Source organism: Pogoniulus pusillus, chromosome 27 (genome assembly GCF_015220805.1).
Source record: "Pogoniulus pusillus isolate bPogPus1 chromosome 27, bPogPus1.pri, whole genome shotgun sequence".
Lineage (NCBI taxonomy): Eukaryota > Metazoa > Chordata > Aves > Piciformes > Lybiidae > Pogoniulus > Pogoniulus pusillus.
The window spans coordinates 9,129,715-9,147,727 of record NC_087290.1 but is presented as its reverse complement, the minus strand read 5'-3'; the positions used below and the strand labels follow the sequence as shown (position 1 = coordinate 9,147,727).

At 44.2% G+C, this 18,013-nt stretch overlaps 1 protein-coding gene across 3 annotated transcripts in view; it reads right to left on the bottom strand.

Moving 5' to 3' along the window:
* The window catches only part of MYO1C (myosin IC), a 60,281-nt gene extending 44,603 nt beyond the window's left edge, over window positions 1–15,678 (bottom strand). For 2 of the 3 annotated variants that reach the window (XM_064166715.1, XM_064166716.1), the window contains exon 1: window positions 15,662–15,678. The gene's annotated coding sequence lies outside the window, so the exon portion shown is untranslated. Of the gene's footprint in view, window positions 1–13,522; window positions 13,645–15,661 lie in introns of those variants that run through there. The other variant, XM_064166714.1, reaches the window with a different exon arrangement.
* Window positions 15,679–18,013: the final 2,335 nt, after the last annotated feature.

The following is an 18,013-nucleotide window of genomic DNA, read 5'->3' as shown; positions in this document are numbered from 1 at the left end:
TCTGTGCAGACCTTACTATCCATGATGACAGAAACTGTGAGAAGTCAACTGGTAAAAGGAGATTCTCCTTCCCCTGATTCAACAGGCATAGATTCTCGAGGTCTCCTTGGGGAAAAGTAGAGATCCTGGACCAAGAGGGCATCTGAACTCTTCCCTGACATAAGGGCATGAGAATCTCAACACAGGTATCTCCCATAAAAATCAGTACATGCTACCGAAGACTAGAACGAAAGAAACGTGTACAAAATGCAGGCAGCAGCTTTGGTTCCTTTGCTTACATTTTCTGTTCTGACAGCTCTCCGACACTGCCAGGGCAGCAGTATTTGTTACTTTAGAAACAACATGAGCCAGCCTTAGCCACTCTGCAACAATGAGCCTGCAAAAAGAGGAGAGCTGACACAGTGAACGCACAAACCCTAGATTAACTGTGCTTCACTGTGAGCAGTGGGAGCTCTGCCATCAGCTTCAGCTGTGCTGGAGTACACCTGTGGCAGGGGAAAAAAAGGTTAAGCTCTTTTAAATCACCTAAGGAAAAAGCAAAGCATCGAAACTTGAGGCATGTGTTTCAGGAGCTACTGTTTGTATTGCTGAACTGAAAAGAACAGAGGCACACAGGAAGCTCATCATGGTAAATTATTGATCTGCTGCTTTCTAGACATTGAAACTGGTAATTAAACAAACGGTAAGAAGATACTTCATCAATTATAGAAGTGTCACTTTAAATTACACTTGCTCCAGGATGAATGAAATACAGAGGTTAAATGCTGTGGGCACTTCTTCACTCAGGCTTCTCGTTCAAAATCCTCAAAACAACACTGACTCTAACTCTCTTACAGCACTGCTGCAGAGCTGCACACTCTCTGCACATCTATTATGGCAGAAAAGGGGAGGAAGAGTTTTTGTTTCACCAATCTTTTCCCCACAACGTCCAGAAATCACAATCCCATGGAGAGGAGAGCTGAAATGAGCAGGATCCCGTTGCTGCTCAGCAGGATCAGTTATGTGACCAGAAGTCAAGGCCACAGCCTCTGTGCAAACAACCCTCTCTCCAAAATCAGACAAAAAAAGTTTTGTCCACTAAGAGGCAGTTGTGAAATCAGTGAAGTACTGGGCAGACATTTGATACTGGTTTGTAGAAAATGTACACATGTACACACCCTCCACAGCCTGAAATAACACTGGCAGGCCGCTTCTGAAGCAGTATGAGGACAAAGATACCCCTTTAAGGAGAGAAATCATGTCACAGCCATAATGACCACTCTGATTTCTGCTACATGTTTCTATCAGGGTGCATGCCTCACTGCTTCAAGCATAAAGTTATCTCAAGTTCATGTTTTAAATATTACGTGAATGCAAAGATGTACTTGTTCTAATATTCATTTTGAAACAAAAACATCTAAAGAACCTCTTGGTCATCTTGCAATTACTGGCACAAACACTCTCTAGAACCATTACTACATCTCTCCAATAGGTTTCACTCCAGGAAAAATGTTTATTGAAGGCTGAGTTCATCAATTGATTGAGATAAGTCAGGGAGTATAAATACTGTAAGTGAAAGACTGCAGATGCAGCACAGGCAGACAGCTTAAAAGCACATGCAAAAAAATCCACCCCACTAACACGAGGACACAGTTGGCATCCTTCACTGAGCAGAAGCAGCAGTGAAACAATAATGGCAAGAGGGAAGATCAGAGAAACACAAATTGCTACTGGAGCCAGAACAATCCTAGAAGTCAAACAACTTGTGCTTGCCATGGTGAAGCAAAGGGATAGGCAGGAAAGGAGAGGCCAAGGTGATGAACCACAGCAATGTGCTGCAGAAACTGGAGACAAATGCATCATCAGCTGATGGAAATAAGCAAAGTGGGAAGCAAAGGCTGGACAGTAGAAGTTCTGCGAAGGAGCAGAGCAAGGCTCTTGGTAGCAGGACAAAGGAATCAAAGGCTGAGCTGACTCTCCCTGATGCTCCCCAAATAATTAGGCTGAAGCACAAGGAGAGCCAGCTCTCCTGTGGGCCTGAAGCCAGCTGCTCTCTGAAGCTCTCCTCGCTTGTGCTGAGGAGAGTTACACAACACAAGGCTTTATGAATAAGTGCCTGATGGCGTGCTGGGTACACAACAGCTTCTACCAGCAGGACAGTATTTGTGGGAAACGCTAGGAAGAGTGTCTAAGAGAGATAAAGCCTTTGAGTTGCAGACGAAGCTGCCAGTCCTCATTTCCAGCTTGTCAGAGCAAGTCCTTCTTGAAGTCAGCAGCCTGGAATGAAGAGAATCTGGCATTTGTGCATGTATGTATGGTTCAGACAGCCAGGGTGGAGTGGCTGCCTTTAATCATACTTTCCACAGAGGGGGAAGTGGGAGGGGGAATGGCGAAGCACAGCAAGAGATGGACGTTATCAGCCCTATATTCACAAATTCCTCTTCGACTCTATATTTCAAGCCTGACCTCCCTTCCTGCTTCCACTAGCCCCCGGAGGAGGAGGGGAAGGGTGAGCGCACGGAACTAGAATTCGAGAGTCCCTCACATTCTCAGGATTCCTGGTGTCTATGATAGCAGGGAGGCAGCACACACTTGTCTGGTGATCTGACAAATTCCACGTTCTGGAGAATTACTGGAACAGCTGATGGCTCACAGGAGCAGGTACTACCCTTCCCTGCAGAGCAAATCTCACCAGTCCAAAATTCACTAGCACAAGAGCTAACCCTTTACTGCCTCTGCTGCTCCAGCTCACCTGCTGGGTGATAACCTTTGTGCTCAGTGCACACATTTTCAAGTTGTTTGGGTTTTTGTTTCCAGAATCTCTCTTTCCTGGGGAAAACAGCACATCTACAAATACGAGCCTGTACTAGCAACTGCAAAGCTTTTTTAGCTTGTTATGAAGCTTCTTTAACAAGAGTGTTGTATGGCATCAAGAAAGGAGTAAAGCTCTGAAACAGTTTAATCCAGCTGCCCACCACAAAGTCAGCAACAATACTCTAAAGAATTCCAGTTCAAACCACTTTTGGTTGCCTTCTACCCTCACAATGAGGCTACAGTCCACTAAATCACATGGAACTTCAATTCCATCTAGAAATAACCTCTTGATGTTTCTACTGCAGGATGGAATTCCTAAATTTTGTTTACTTGGGTGCCACTGCTGGTGGTGACAGCAATAGCAGGTACAAATTGCAGGAACCTGCATGCGTGCCCGGAAAGGGCACAGGTCCAGATCCAACCTCTCTCACGAAAGGTTCTGGCAGCAGAACAAATTCCTTCTCACCCTTTCTGCCTGTGTCAATCACAACGTCACACTCAGATGCCACAATGCTGTAACCCTGTCCTACTACTCCACACAAATACCTGGTTAAAAAGTCCCACAGGGCCCAAAAATCTTCTGAATCTTTAGACTTGCTGAACAGCAGCGCAAAAATGGGGATCCCTATGTGCTCAGCTGGACAGGGTTCTTCCAGACCCCCCCCTTCAGTGGCTCTCTCCCAACACCCTTCCGCACAGCAGTGCTCTGCAAAGGGGCAAAAATGCAGCTGCTCCAGAGAGAGCAAAGCACACCAGTCAACAATGCTCAAGTGGAGCATTCTGATTGGGGCTGTGCTCCTTGCTTCAAACCTCAGCTGCCCGGCATGCTGCTAAGGCAATGAGAACAGACACCAGCTTCTCTTGGCTCAGTATTCATGTTCACTCTGGCTGACTGGTACAACCAGGGTTTATCAGTCAGTGCCTGGTCCTGCCCTGATGCCACCCTACTGAGCAGCAGCAAATCAAGCATTCCACGGGCTGATGCCCACTGCACAGTTTAGGAGCTGTCATAGGTACTGTCATTTGGGAACCCTCACTACAAAAAGTGGAGTGGAGATAGTGTGGTCTATTAAATCTTAACACAGTCAACATTTAAAAGACAACTAATTACCACTCATGTTCCCAGCAGCTGGCCTAGCTCCACATCCACAGGCTGGGAGCTTTGAGTGCCAATCAGCCCACACACCAGGGCACAAAAGTCACACAGTATGATTGTAGAACCTTCTAGCAACCTCAAACTTGTCCTCACTACCACTGACTTCAGGGATCAAAATCCAGTAGCCTAAGAAGAGAATGGCTACACAAGCCACCATTCCCACAGCATTATACCACAGACACTTCTCCAAGCTGAAAAGAAGACAGAAATTGTCCTCTGAGGTGCCAGAGGTGCCAGCACAGCAGTTGTAAATTGACCTCAACAGCTGACATTACTGTGATGCAGCCCACCCTCTGTCCTCAGCTGTGCTTGTCCTGGCCCTTTCTCTCTGTACTGGGAGTGAGATCTATTCAGCTCTAATGAGACTTCTGGAAGATAAGCAAAACAAAAAAATTTTCTTCCCCCCTCTTCATCACTGTTATCCAAAGCTTCAACTGATTCACCGAAGGGCCAAGTGGTTGCTAGTGCAAGTACAAGGCAGGGAGCAAAACCAATTTAAATAGAACTTCATGCCAGTATCAGCTTACCTTAGATACTGGGCGAGTATATCCTCCTGAAGGACATGTAAAGAAAGGGCATTTCATTGAGAGTGGCACAAATGGAGCTCTAAGACTCTGTCTGCTTGCTTCTCCTCTAGCCTTTAGACATATGCATGGCTCCGAATGTTTAAACCCTTGAGCAGCAATGCACACAGATCACCACCACCACCAGCTTCCAGGACAAGCTCAGGAATGACACTAGAGGCTACAGACTGTCAGCTTTAAGTATTTCACCATCAGACAATCAGCAAGAGAATGCCCTAATCTGACACGTGTGTGTATCTATGTCACACCAGACTGGCCAGCAGAAGCATGCCTGGGTACTGCTCTGTTATTCAGAAAGATAGTGAACAACTGACACTTTCTGGCAGGTGTTTTAGAACAAGAGCTAACGACTGCAAGCACACAGGAGGGTGATGCTCCCTGCAAACACTCATCACTGTGCCAGTTACTGACCCAAATGAACCTTCTTCCCTTTCCCTATCAATCCACAAATCTCAGTCCAGCCCACACTAAACACTGATTGATTTTCTACTCCAACAAGGGCTGTGTCACATTTGTGTTGACTAACCATCAGTTCAGATAAGTGGTTTGCAATTAAGATAATTTGGTTTGAGGCCAGTGAAAGGATGGCCTGAAAAACACTTTGAATTAGAGTTCAGCACAGTGCTAGAGAGATTAACCAGCGGAATTCACTGCTCAGAACAGAAAGCTGAGTATCGAGCTGGCAGCTACTTTTAGATCTATCAGAATTTACCTTCCTAGCACACTGAAAATAAAAAGCAAGATTTGCCACAACTAAACTTTTCTTGGAAATCAATGGCTTGCTTGTACAAGGATTTCTTTCTAGACACATACACTCAACCTGCAGCAACACTGATTTTCTTCCACGCCCCATTTTCCACTCAGGTGGCAACATGATCCTTTCACAGGTGCCACCTGTTTCTGGTGGCAGACAATTAGCATTTCAGCACAAAGGTGTTCAGTGGCAAGCAGCCAACTTACCTGAAGTCTTATGAAAAAAAAAAAATCCAAACAGCTACACAAGCACAGCTTTAGAGCTTCAAGGGCTTCAGTATGGACATAGCTCACATTCTCATCCTACACTGAGCTGCTTGCAAAATTCCTGCCATTGCAAGCTGAACTAAGAAAGTGGTTTGGATAGCAGCAGTTGCAGGGCTGGAAGAAACTGTTGTGACCCCACCTAGACTTAGAATCAGAGCAGGAACAGACACTTGGCAACTTGCCAGGTTTCAGTTTAAAGAGACACATCAAACACTCTCTTTAGCTTTGCAAGGGTGGGTTTTTTTTTGCATACAGGACTCCACATCCCTTGCAACATTTCCTCTTCACATGGTGCCCTCATGACCAAGACACCAGAGCAGCACAACCTCAGCACCTGGCAGGCTCGGGACCAGACATCCCCTGCTCTGGTAGCTCTTAGCAACATAATCAAGGAAAGTTTCAGGGTGTTTACTTTCTACAACAATCTCCAGGAAGAACAAATCATATTTGACTTTTTTTTTTTTTAAGTCTATTTTGCTCTCCTTTATACTTCTTCCTTCTACCAGGACACAGCTAAATCAGATTAGTTTGTATTGGAGACAATGTCTGAAAGCTTTACTCAAACACATCAATGGCCCATAACTACCAACCCAAGAATTCTTTAATTCTAGCAGGCAAAAAGAAAATACATTGTGCTCACATCATTATGTCATCACATTCTTTTCTTCAGTAATCTATGGACTCTAACACACCTGGTTTATAAATACCTCATAAAAACTGCATAACTCATCCTTTCTATTATCCTGCACTGCTCCCAGCTTTCTTCAATTCCTGTATAAGCACTCATGAGGGCTCCATTTCTTCTGTGAATTGAGGAGTTATCTTTTTGGTAACCTTAAAGGACAGCATTTGAAGACAGTCAACATCACACTGACAGGTAGCACTACTGCTCATCTGTACTTCTATAACAATTTAAACAAATGCTTTCTGTTGGAAAACAAAACTGTGTGTGCTGAAAACTCAGCACCAGTTGAAATAAAGAGAGCCAAGAGAGTCCAGTCATTACAGAAGGCTGAGCTTTAATTTTCTTCTGCTAAAGAGTCTGTAGATGCACTACTTCAATAGGATGCAGAAACAAATAAAGAGAGCAAAATAAGACTGGTTGGATCTATGATACAGGCTTACTTAGGCTTCCCAAACTTTTTCTGCCTTCCATCTCTATCTTCCTCCAACTTTTCCAGCCTCCCCTTCTTGGCTTCTGTTTTTCTTGCTGACCTCCCACACCATTTTGGCATCCTACTACTTTTTGGTCTCTGTTTTTCTTGTTGATCTCCCTCTCCTTTTCAGCTCTTTTCTTTCTGGATTCCCACATGTTTTCAGCTTCTAGTTTTCTTCCAGACTCCCACCCCTTCAGCCAGCACATCAATATTCAAATCTCTTCAAGGTTATGAGTATGTAAGTTCAGTTACCAATCAGTACTGTCTCACCTCAACATGTGCACCCATACTTGGGCTTCTTCTGTAGCCTAGCTGACCAGAAACAAACTCATTTCCAGACACACATCCTACAGTCATAACAGCATAATTTCAAGCACAAGTAAATGTTCACACTCCTCAGTAACTCCAAATCCTGGTAGGACTCCCACTGCACAGTTAATTGTATTAACAGAGGTACAAAAGTAAAACACAAGAAATTCTGAGATGGTAAAAATCAGCATTCCAGAGCAACACTTTTCATAAAATTATGGGGTGATGCAGGCCCCCACCATGCTTAAACAAGTAATAGATGTCCTAGATTTGGTAACAGCTTCATAAGCTGCTGTTCCCACTTCCTATCCACCAGCCTTCCAGACAGAAGATCAGCCAGATTGAAGTTAGAAGTCATCTGCACTCCCTTAGTGTGCTACTATCAGGCACACAAAAACACATTCTGTACTTCTCTTCAGAACTTGCCTTTTGTTCCCCTCCCTCAACCTGAAGAGCAACAAAACTATGAACAAATGAAATGGGAATTTTGCAAGTCATATACTTTGTATTTGCCCTCATTTTCACACAAGACTTTTAAGTTTTCCATTCTACAGATGAACAAAAATGTGGCTAAAGAAGCATGTGACTTTAGAAGAAATCAAAAATACATTTGGAAAACACTACTCAAAATGCAGTATTTAGTTTATTTGAGAAATGTGATAGGTACCTTTTTTTTGTTGTTGTTGGTTTTGGAAAGGTGCTACAGGCTTCAAAGCAGCTCTTCATTATACATTACTCTGCTCTTCCAGCAATCACATTGCTCTGAATCTTCTCTAAGCTGCACTAGTTTTTAATTATGTGGCACTTAGCAGCTCTGAAGGAAAACGAAAGAGAACTGACCACACAATTCAGAAATGCATAAATTCAAAAAGATATTCTGAAATAGCTTCAAAAGTTACATTTTATCAGTCCAAAAGTCCTTCCCACACTGTCCCTTCACATGCAAGTCAGGCACCCTCAGCTGCCCCCACTTCATTCCTGATGGAGAAACTCTTGTTACACTGCACCACGTGCACTTGGTGGTGTTTGATCTCTAGAGCCAAAAAACAACCCTGATTATGGTTATAATCTCAAGAGATTCAATGGGTGGGTAGCAAAGCTACCTCTAACACACCTGAGAAAATAATGTACTAAGTCAAAACAGTCAAGAAAAGGTAAAAAAGTGCTCACAACTGACTTCAGGGCTCATATAAAACTAGGCACAAGAAACATCTGCTTTGCTGTCTAACTTTGTATTCTGTAAGAGAGAATTCCTGGCTTCCTGGTGCAAAGGTGTGGCTTTCCTTCACAAGATGCAGAAGAGCTAGTTCTGAACAGACTCCAAGAATCTTACAAGTGTAAGACAACCTGTTATTTAAAACAACAAGATATGTGGACAGAGAACAAGGCTTTCTAGTGTCTGATTTGGAAGGTTCAATGAAACTCTAGGAAAAAAACCCAACAAACAACACAACAAAAAATTTGTGCAACAATCTTCCCTTTTCTCAAAACTACACCAATGGGCACATCAGCCTTTGCTGCAGATCAAAACCTGAACTGCAGAAATGCTACTTAGAAAGCAGTCTTGTGTGGTGTGGTAAATGTGTATCAATTTTTATCCTGAAAAACAAACAAAAACACCCCAATGATTATAGTGTGCTGCCTTGTAATGTGTGGAACTGCATATTTTAGTTATTAAAGTTAGCAAATAAGTCTTGCTGTTGAAAGTCATTTCCCTGAGTAAACAATGACTCAGTGTGGACTGTATAATGTGGAGGTTATTAGTTACTGTTAGCAAGTTTAAAAGACCCAACTCACATCTCTATACAAAGACATGCTTCAGAATGGAAAATAGTTTTCCTCCTACTTCTGTGCTCCCAGTTTGACTGTTTCAGTGGAATCTACTTTTCTACAAAGCTAAAGAGATCACTCATTAGGTAACTGGACATCGATTTAACTGGTCCCTTCAGCAACGAATGACAAGCACAGTAAGAGAGCCGAGTTTAGTCTCAGTTTGTCATTATAACTCTGAAGCAAAGATGATTCTTTCTTGGACAGGAACATTCCATCTAGACCAGGCAGCAGGTGATAATGAAAACAGACATAAACACAACCCTCAAATATTGGTAATGAAAAAAAACCAACAACAACTAACAAATCACAATTGCAAGCATATCAAAATCCCCTGACAAACATTGGTCTCTAGCTGAATTACAGCTCCTTCAATAATCCTCCTCCTCCTCTTCATTAGCAAAATGGCCAAATACACCTGGTGATTGTCAGCTGGCATAGAGCCATGGAGATCACTCTAACTAATGAACAGCAACCTCAGCTGCTGAGACACAAATGTTTCTCTCAAGTCTTAGAACCACCACAAAGGCTGTTCTCTAGCTAGAAGTATGTCCTGTCTTAAAGATTAGGACCACATCTCTCTATTACCTTTGGCGAGGGTGCAAATCTCTGGTCAGGTGTAAGAGCAGTACAAGGAAACAGAGTCAAATATTCAACTTTTACTGAATAACTGCCTCTAAAAGAAATTGCCAACATAAATCTAAAGGCCTTTTAGAGCAGCTATAACTCATGAGGTCCAGCCTGCACACAAACAGCAGGCTGAATGCCATCCTAACTGCGGCTTTGTCCACACGTATCATTTTGTTGAGAAGCTATTTTAGAAAGCTCTTTTATGGAGAAAGAAAGAAAAAAAGCCAAAACGATCCTTTTAGGACAGCGTGGATGGAAGATTTTTATTCTTCTGGGGTCATTCATAGACTACCCATTTCCTGACAAAAAAAAAATCAGAACACACTTTGACATCAACATGATCACTGCCCATTTCATAACAAACCTTTCCAATTGCTGCAGGCTGCTGTATCTTCCAGCTCCAGGACCTTATCACCTAGAAGGCAAACATCACAGCACTCTAAAGTGCTGCCAAATGCTGAAAATCTATGTCCATTTATTATCAGCTGCCCAACTGAATCACAGGAAGGGCGGTGGCCAAGCTGGACCAAGGTCAATGTACAGGTTAAAGGGCTGCAAGTGTCCCAGTGAAGAACAGCTCACTGGTCATTCACATGTGACCAAGTGCTTTCCTAAAGAAAAAAGTCTGACAGACAGGACTGTCCATGCATGTATGTCACAGAAGTTCTCAATACTGACTGACCTTTACTGCCTTCCAGTATGGGAATTTAATATAGGACAGGCTACACTGAAGATGTATATTAACAGAAAAGGGACTGGCTTCTTTATGTATTAAAGGATATTTAAATAATGCAGGGCAGGGCTTTAAAGAATATAAGTCCTTCCACCCCCACAGAACATGACTCAGTTGCAACAAATTACTTAGAGATTTCTTCACTCAGAACCTCCTGTCATAACAAACTTGTTCAGCCTTTCTCGTTTACTTACACCGCTTGTCTACATCTTTATTAATGCTTTCTGGGAAGTGCTGGCCACATGCTCCACTAATTCATCAACAAGGAGTAAAGTATGCAGAGGAGGGCACAAAATACAGAAGAGGGTATTTTCCAGCAGAGAGATCATTCAATCCAGACAGAAGCACTGTGAAAGCAGTTCCCTCTGGGCAGCAAAATAACTGTGTTACAATCTCTCAGGAAGACAACCCATGCAAACCTCATCTGCTAGGAAGGCTGATAGAAGGTTAGATGTATGGTTTCTGTTGAAGTCAAGGTTAGCAATCCAAGTCAAAGCCAACCACATCACTCATTACTTGGTTACAAAGCAGTATGTTACACTGCAAACCTCGGATAGAGGACAAACACGTGCGGTAATTGCTATTGCTTTATGCCAGTACAAAGCACTGCTGCATCAACAGAACAGCCCCCACCTGATCCCAGCCATTTCCTCCTGTGCCATCCTATTCTTTGTGCAGGAGGAGACATTCATGTGCTCACACAGTGAGCTGCACTGGGAAACTGCTCCAGACCATTTACCTATTTTTTCAGCTTACTCAGTTTTAACTGGGTTGGGTTCTGAAAAGGTAACCACATTTGACTGTCATCAGTACAAGGAAGCCAAGGCACAGTACCCACAGCACCAGTTTACAAACATACGAACACACCTTTATAAATGGTTCTTTAGCTTGTAGGAAAAGACAAGTGACTTGGTTCCATTTGCATCCCTTACAAAGGGCAGTAGGACACACCAGCCCTAGGCAGAACCATGATACTTATCTTCTCTCCACCTTCTTTTCTGTAGCACCAGTAACAATTTACATTCTCCCAAATATAAATCTGTCCAACAGAAAGCATTAGTTATTTGAAAGCACCCTGTGAACAGTCTTCAGCCATCACTCCTTCAAACTGGGAAACAGTGCTCCCGACCAGTGATGTTCAACAATTTACATGCTGCAACTATTCAAAACCACCAGGTAAGAGCACTGGGCAGAGGGAGGGAAAATGAGCTAAAAGGTTCAAGAGCTGTGGGTTATTTACTCTTCTGTGACTGTGGCCAGCTGCTGCAGTTTGCTTCTCCTGCATTTGGTGCAGACACTCCCTTCTGACAGGGGTAGGGGAATTGTTACAGCTCCAAGAAAGCATGCAGCTCCTTACACAGACAAGCAAGGTCCTACAGCAACACGACGTGACAAACAACAGGAAAATCCCAAATATCTGAATGCTACCAGGAGAGGACAGGGACCTTTGCACCAAGGCACCCACAAGGTTTGAGCTTGTTTGTAGAAAGAAACAAAATATGTTATCTGATATTAAGCATTCTTAGCCCACAGGTTTTAAATATCCTTCCTTTACTGGGCAAAAAGTCTTCTATCTGGCTTGGAGAGTTTTGTCAGGATCTACGTGGCTATTATGGTTAGATGTAGTTGTAAATTCTGAAGATGCACCATTAGTCACTAGTTCCTTTAGTACTTAGGTACGCAGAGAACAGACATTGCACACTCTGAATCCCAAGTCACACTGCATCCCTCACTGCTTTACTATATTATGATTCAGGCTCTTTTTTTTCCTCCTCTCATTAGAAAATATCTGTCTTCTATGTCATGATCAATTCGGATAGCATGTGTACAGCCTAGCACTCCAATGGTCCCTGCCAGGCAGAACAGAAGACAAGATCTATATTTACACAGCCCCTCTCTAAAACATAGTATTATATCCAGTATCAACACTGAAAATCCTTAAGTGTTATGACAGTGGTTGCCATATCAGGGCCTACTGTAAAATTTAAGAGCTCATCAGTTCTGCAAGCCTAAGGCAGTTTCTAAAAGAGTTTTGAAAAGGTGCTGACAACTGGTAATTGTCTGGTGCTCCAAAAGCAGATGAAAGAAAAGTGCCTTTCTTCCCAACTACTCTTAAGAAGTGGTTCTGCTCCGTTGGTCTGTCCCACCAACCGAGCTAATTTTCTCATTTGTCATTTTCTAATGCTGTCTGTCTACAAGTAGCTCTGGAAAAGTCTTCCACCTCAAGCAACTGACAAAGAAAGAATAAGCACCAGAATAATCTCTGTAATGTATCTCAGAATCATTGCTTTTCTGTAATCCTCCCAAATATGAGGACACAGACCTTACTTGGACAGTTCAAGTTACTAGAATAAGACATTCACTTAGCAGTCAGCCTCCTTCCATAAATTCTTGTCTAAAGAAATTAGCTCCAGATAGACTGGAAAAGGGGTAAACTGGCATAGAATGTAGTACAATAGATAAGGACCCCCAAATTTTAGAGGACACGCAGACCTGTGGTGCAAGCTGGAGCAGTTACAGTGTTAGACAACATCTCCAGTTAGAAGAGAGGGCACTAAGTACCAAGGCCTTCTTCATGAAGTTAGGCACCTGTGCAAGCACCGGCAAACCAGGCTTACTCCAGTATACACATACTGGAGGATGGATCACCGGCAGGCACACACCGTAGAACAAGTGCCGAAAGACAGTCTATAGAAGACGAAGGCTGGACCTCCCCGGCACACCGGCGGTGATACGGCCACGTTTCAGCTCCGAAGCAGGCTCTTTCTTGCCCCCACGCCCAGCCACACCCTTTCTCACTCCAGTCCCGGCTCCCTATGCGAACCTGGGCAGGATTCACCCTGTCCCAGACTGGAGCCCAGCAGAGAGCTCGCTGCGTTGGGGATGCAACCAGTGAAGCGTTACCGGAGTGTACTCGGTAACGTTACGGAAGAGGAGGGCCGGAGACACGCCGTGCAGCCGGCAGGATGCCGGCTGCTCTGAAAGGGTCATTTGTTTCTGCTGTGGAAAATTTAAGTTTCCGGGAAGGTCGCTGACTTCGGGGGGAACGGCCAAGCCGCGGCCGCCTGCCCTCCCGGGGCGCCGTCCGCTGCCGCTCCTCGGTCCCCCCTGCACCTCCTAGCGCAGCCCCGGAGCCGGCAGCCTGCTCCCGGCAGCCCGCGGCCATGTGGCCCGAGACCCGATGCCTTTCGGCGAGCACCGGGGACGGTGGATCACGGCCGCGGCTACCTCCTCCCTGCGGCTGCAGCGGGCCCGGCCCGGCCCTGCTGGGCACGTCGCTGCTCCTCCACTTCCCCATAGCCCCGCTCACCTGCGCTGCGCGTCCGCCCCAGGACGCGCTACTCGGGGCCCTGCGGCGCCTCCGGGAGCGCCTCGGCGCCGACTGCCCACGGGAGCCCGCGCCGCGCCGCTAGTGAGCATGTCCGAGCACCGGGCATGCGGAGTGCGGGCGGGGAGGCCGCGGCCCTGCCTCCGCCCTCACCTGCCGTCAGCTTCGCGGGGCGGGCCGCGGAGAATGGCAGCTTGTCACCTTCTCCTCCCCAGCCCACGGGGGGACCAAGCGGTGAAGAGAGGGGAGCAGCGCGCTCTGCAGCACCGTCACCCCGGGACAGGAACGATTACATTGCTCGGGCCAGTGGCATTCTTGCGCTGAGCGGCTCCACCGCACCGGTCGGCGGTCCTGCTGCTCGGACGACAGACGCTGGAGACACCAATGATTTCACCGTCCCCTCCTCGCTGGTGCGCGTCTGTGAGAGCTGTCAAAAGCTCATCTGTCTGAGGAGGACGCAGGATGAAGTTTACTCTGGAACGATTCCCCAGAACCAGAGTGAGCTCTGTCACCAAGTTCAGGTAACCATCCATCCACACATCTTGGCTCATCTCAGGTATATGCACTGCACAGCCCAGAGCAGCAGGCAGCCCAGACATAATCCACAGAGAACTCAGCATGTGATTTAACCTTAAAAAATGCTGCACACCGAGTTAAACCAGCAAAACACTGCTCCTTCCATTCCTGCTGCAACGTATCTCCAGCTATAAGCTTCTGTTTCTATCAAAGCACAGAAATTACTTTTCTCTGGCCATCCCTGCACCCCCAGCAGTATTTGGCAAAACACTGACTGCTGCTCTCAAAGGAGCAAATTGCAGTTTTATGAACTGTTAATAACTATTTAAAACTTTTTAGAAAGCTGAACTAAAAGCTTTCCCCTCTCTGATGTCTCCCCCAGGATCCTGGCATATGCTTTTCAGGATAAGGTTTAAAGGAACAGTTCCCCCTGGGAAAGACAACTCAGTCTCTCCAGTGTCCTCTACTGTCACTACAAATAAGTCAGTAACATTCCTCTGGATCATTTACTGAAAACCAAAGAACACCAGAATTACCACTATCTCCTCTTCCAACAAGGCAAAGCTCCCAGGCTTTACTGAGGTAAAATGAGTCCACTGAACAACTGTGCAAACCTCACAGTAAATGTCTTAGCTAATTTTCAGATTGAGTTTCAGATTACTTAGAAAGACAATGCTAGGAAACAGCAACAATGTGCACAGATATGTGCTTCAGAACACCATGGCTCTGCCCAAAGCAAGCTGCTATCAGAACTGAAGATCTGTTAAACACTTTGCAAGAATCTATGACAGTGAGAAATTTTTAGGATGCATTTAAACATAAGCAGGATTCACAAAGGTTTCTGCTCAGCTCTTTCTCTTTAGATCCTTCATTAACAAGTATACAAATCCAGTTAGAAAAGACTCTGAAGCAAACCACTCAGAATGGCCATTTGTTCCGAGCACTGAAAACTGAAATTGCTCTTAGAAAATTGTCTTTTTAACTATTTCCACCCACCATGTCAAACCAGAAATAGTCTGCTCATAGATTTCCCATTTGCTTATGTACAAACCCTGAGCCCAGGCCAATAAAAGTCACAAGTTAACAGAGTATTCAGTTCCCCTAGATATTAATAACAGTCTGTTAGAATAGTCCTTTAGCACTGATTTTTTGATGTGTGAACCTTCCATTCACATTCAGGGCATGAATCCAGTGGCAACATGGACAATCAATACTTGAGTTTGAAGATCAAACACTCTCTTCAAACCTCTTTTCCTTCCTTTGTAGTTTAAAAGTGCTTCCAGAATTCTGACTGAACAAAGGCAGCCAGGCCAAACACCAACTGCCTGACACCCCAACGGCACGGCACCCCAACTGCATAGCACTGACATATTTCTACAGGAAACACACTTTAATCATTCTCTAAACTCCCACTCACTTAATATTTATGGCTACTGATTTCACCCTAGTGAGAGAAATGTTTACAACACTCCCATGACCAACCATTCCTGCTGAAGCCTTGTATTTTTGCATGAGCATTTCTCAGTTCAGGACAAGGGTGACTGAGCTGGTCATCGTGTAACTAACACGACAAGAAGGGAAAAGAACAAGAAAAAGCAGGCTTACAGTCTTGCGCTCTCCACTGCGATTAACCACGCGGATGATTTCGCCTGTAGGAATACGTTCAATCTGCAATTCCATCTTCCCAAGGTAAGTTTGCAAATCTCTCTATTCTTTATGGGTAATTCCAGTTTCAAAGTACAACAGCAGAACTCCCCAAGTAGGCTGGGAGAAGACCGTGACTAACTGCAGTCTTGGGTTCAGAGCCCTGTTGTGAGAGGAAGAGATGAACCCCTGTATTTATACTAAATGCAAGTGTGAACTGAAACAACAATTAAAGTTCAAGACTATTTTCCACGAGTTACAATGTGTCAAGACAGTTCCAAGAAGCCTAAATTTATGTTGGTGTTTATTGCCTGGACTTTGTTGATGTTCCACTTCAGTCCTAGCAGACTTCAAAGTGAAGCAGCAACGGATGCAGTCTCATAGGTATTAGCACGAAACAACCACACCATGGACTTCACAAAGGTACAAACAGATTTTATGTAGAAAGCATTCTTCACCTTTACCTCCAAGATACTCCATTTTGAGATAGAGCAAGAGAAAATACTGATTGCTCCCATGGCAACTACAGGAAGTTCTTCAAATTGCTGCAGAAGGAAATCATTAATTGAATCCCTGAGTAGCCAACTAATCACAGCAAAGGAAATGCACTTGCAAGGTACTGCACAAAAATTCCTACTATGAATATGATAAAAATAATCTGGTGAACAGTGGTGTAAGTGCAATTGCTGAGCTTTGCTGCAGTCATGTCATCCATGAATGTAGCACTACACCTATGACCTCCCCATACACGCTCTATCAGATGCAGATATCCTTCCTGGGACTGGGGCAAAAAACAACTAAATTTCAAGTATTTTATAGCTTGCTGTTAGAGGACAATTCCTTCAGTCTTCTTGGAATAACCACAATTTAACTTTCAACCCGACTAAAGATGATAGCTACTTGTTAAAAAACTGCTTGGATGTTAAGATGAACAAGCACTTGGCCATTCAAGAGCACTATTCTGCTCAGTGACTAGAAAGAAATGGCCTGTCAATCTTCTCTGCTTCCTATCTGGAATTACTCTTATACTTTTCCTACATATACAAGATCAATCCAGTCCAAGAATTCTTTCCCTGACCACTTCCCCATATAGGGTTCTACCAAAAAAGATTCTATCACATTAGAAAAAAATAAAATAACCTACACTAGTCACTTCCTCAAACAAAACCACCCTGCTCAGTAACATAGAGACGCACTTAGGCTATCTTATCTACCCCCACTATACAGAGTAATTGCAAAGATTAGTAGCCCAGAACACCAGAGCTGGGTAACAGGAATGATTTCTGTGACGCAGATAGAAGAATTATGTGCAAAAACATCTTGGCCTCTGCCAAGATCAAGCAGCACACTTTAAAACCAATACTGCAGTACAGCTTGTATTTGATAAACGATGCTGAAACACTCCCTGCAAGGGCTGATGACTGCTTTCAATAACTGTCAGTAAAGGATGGTTAACAGTTTAAAATGTTTGTCATTATATTGATCTTCTTTTTGTCATGCCAGTAAATTCTTATTTTCAATTGTTCCTGCACCTCTGTGTTTCCCCTCACTAGTCTGCAGTCCCAGATTTCATCTTTCCACCAACTTCACTGTTTTCCAAACTGTGCTTCCAATGCTCCCACACAGATTCTCTTGCTCCTTTCTAGATTGCACAACTGAGATGTTCTTTTAACTGCAGAGATCCTGCAAGGGGAAGATGACAGTTCCACTCTAACACAGGGAGGTAGGATGTACACACACAGATACATGGGGGTTTTAAGCTGAAGCAACAGAGTACCAAGTTCAGTAAGCTTCTGAGCAGATCAGTTTCCAGAGTAACTCCATGTGTACTGCACAGGTTAATCAGGCAGTGAGTGCCACTGCCTTAACAAATCATCACACAAAGAAGAGCTCATTCTACACTGTTGTGCACAACCCAACTCTGTAATGTTTGAGTTTGTGCCTGGAGAGAGTTAAAGACAAAAGCAAGCTGTGCATACAAATGGCCTCAAACACTTCCACCTCTACACAAAAATCTTTATCTCCATTCTCATTCAAGATTGATCTAAAATAAAAACAAGTATAAGGAAACAAGGATATTAACTTCATCTCATGCATTAAGCAGATAAATGACATTGGTATTCATGCAGTGATGAGTACTAGGAATTTCCTGTGATCTCTACATCTTGTCACCAGAAAAGAAACTGCTTCAATTCAGTCACTTTCAAACAGCAAATCCCTAAACCCAAGGGCAGATAGGGCCATCGGAAATATTCCTGTTAGTAATTCAGAGCTCTCAAAAAAGGTTTCTCTTCCTCTCTCAAGGAAAACCTA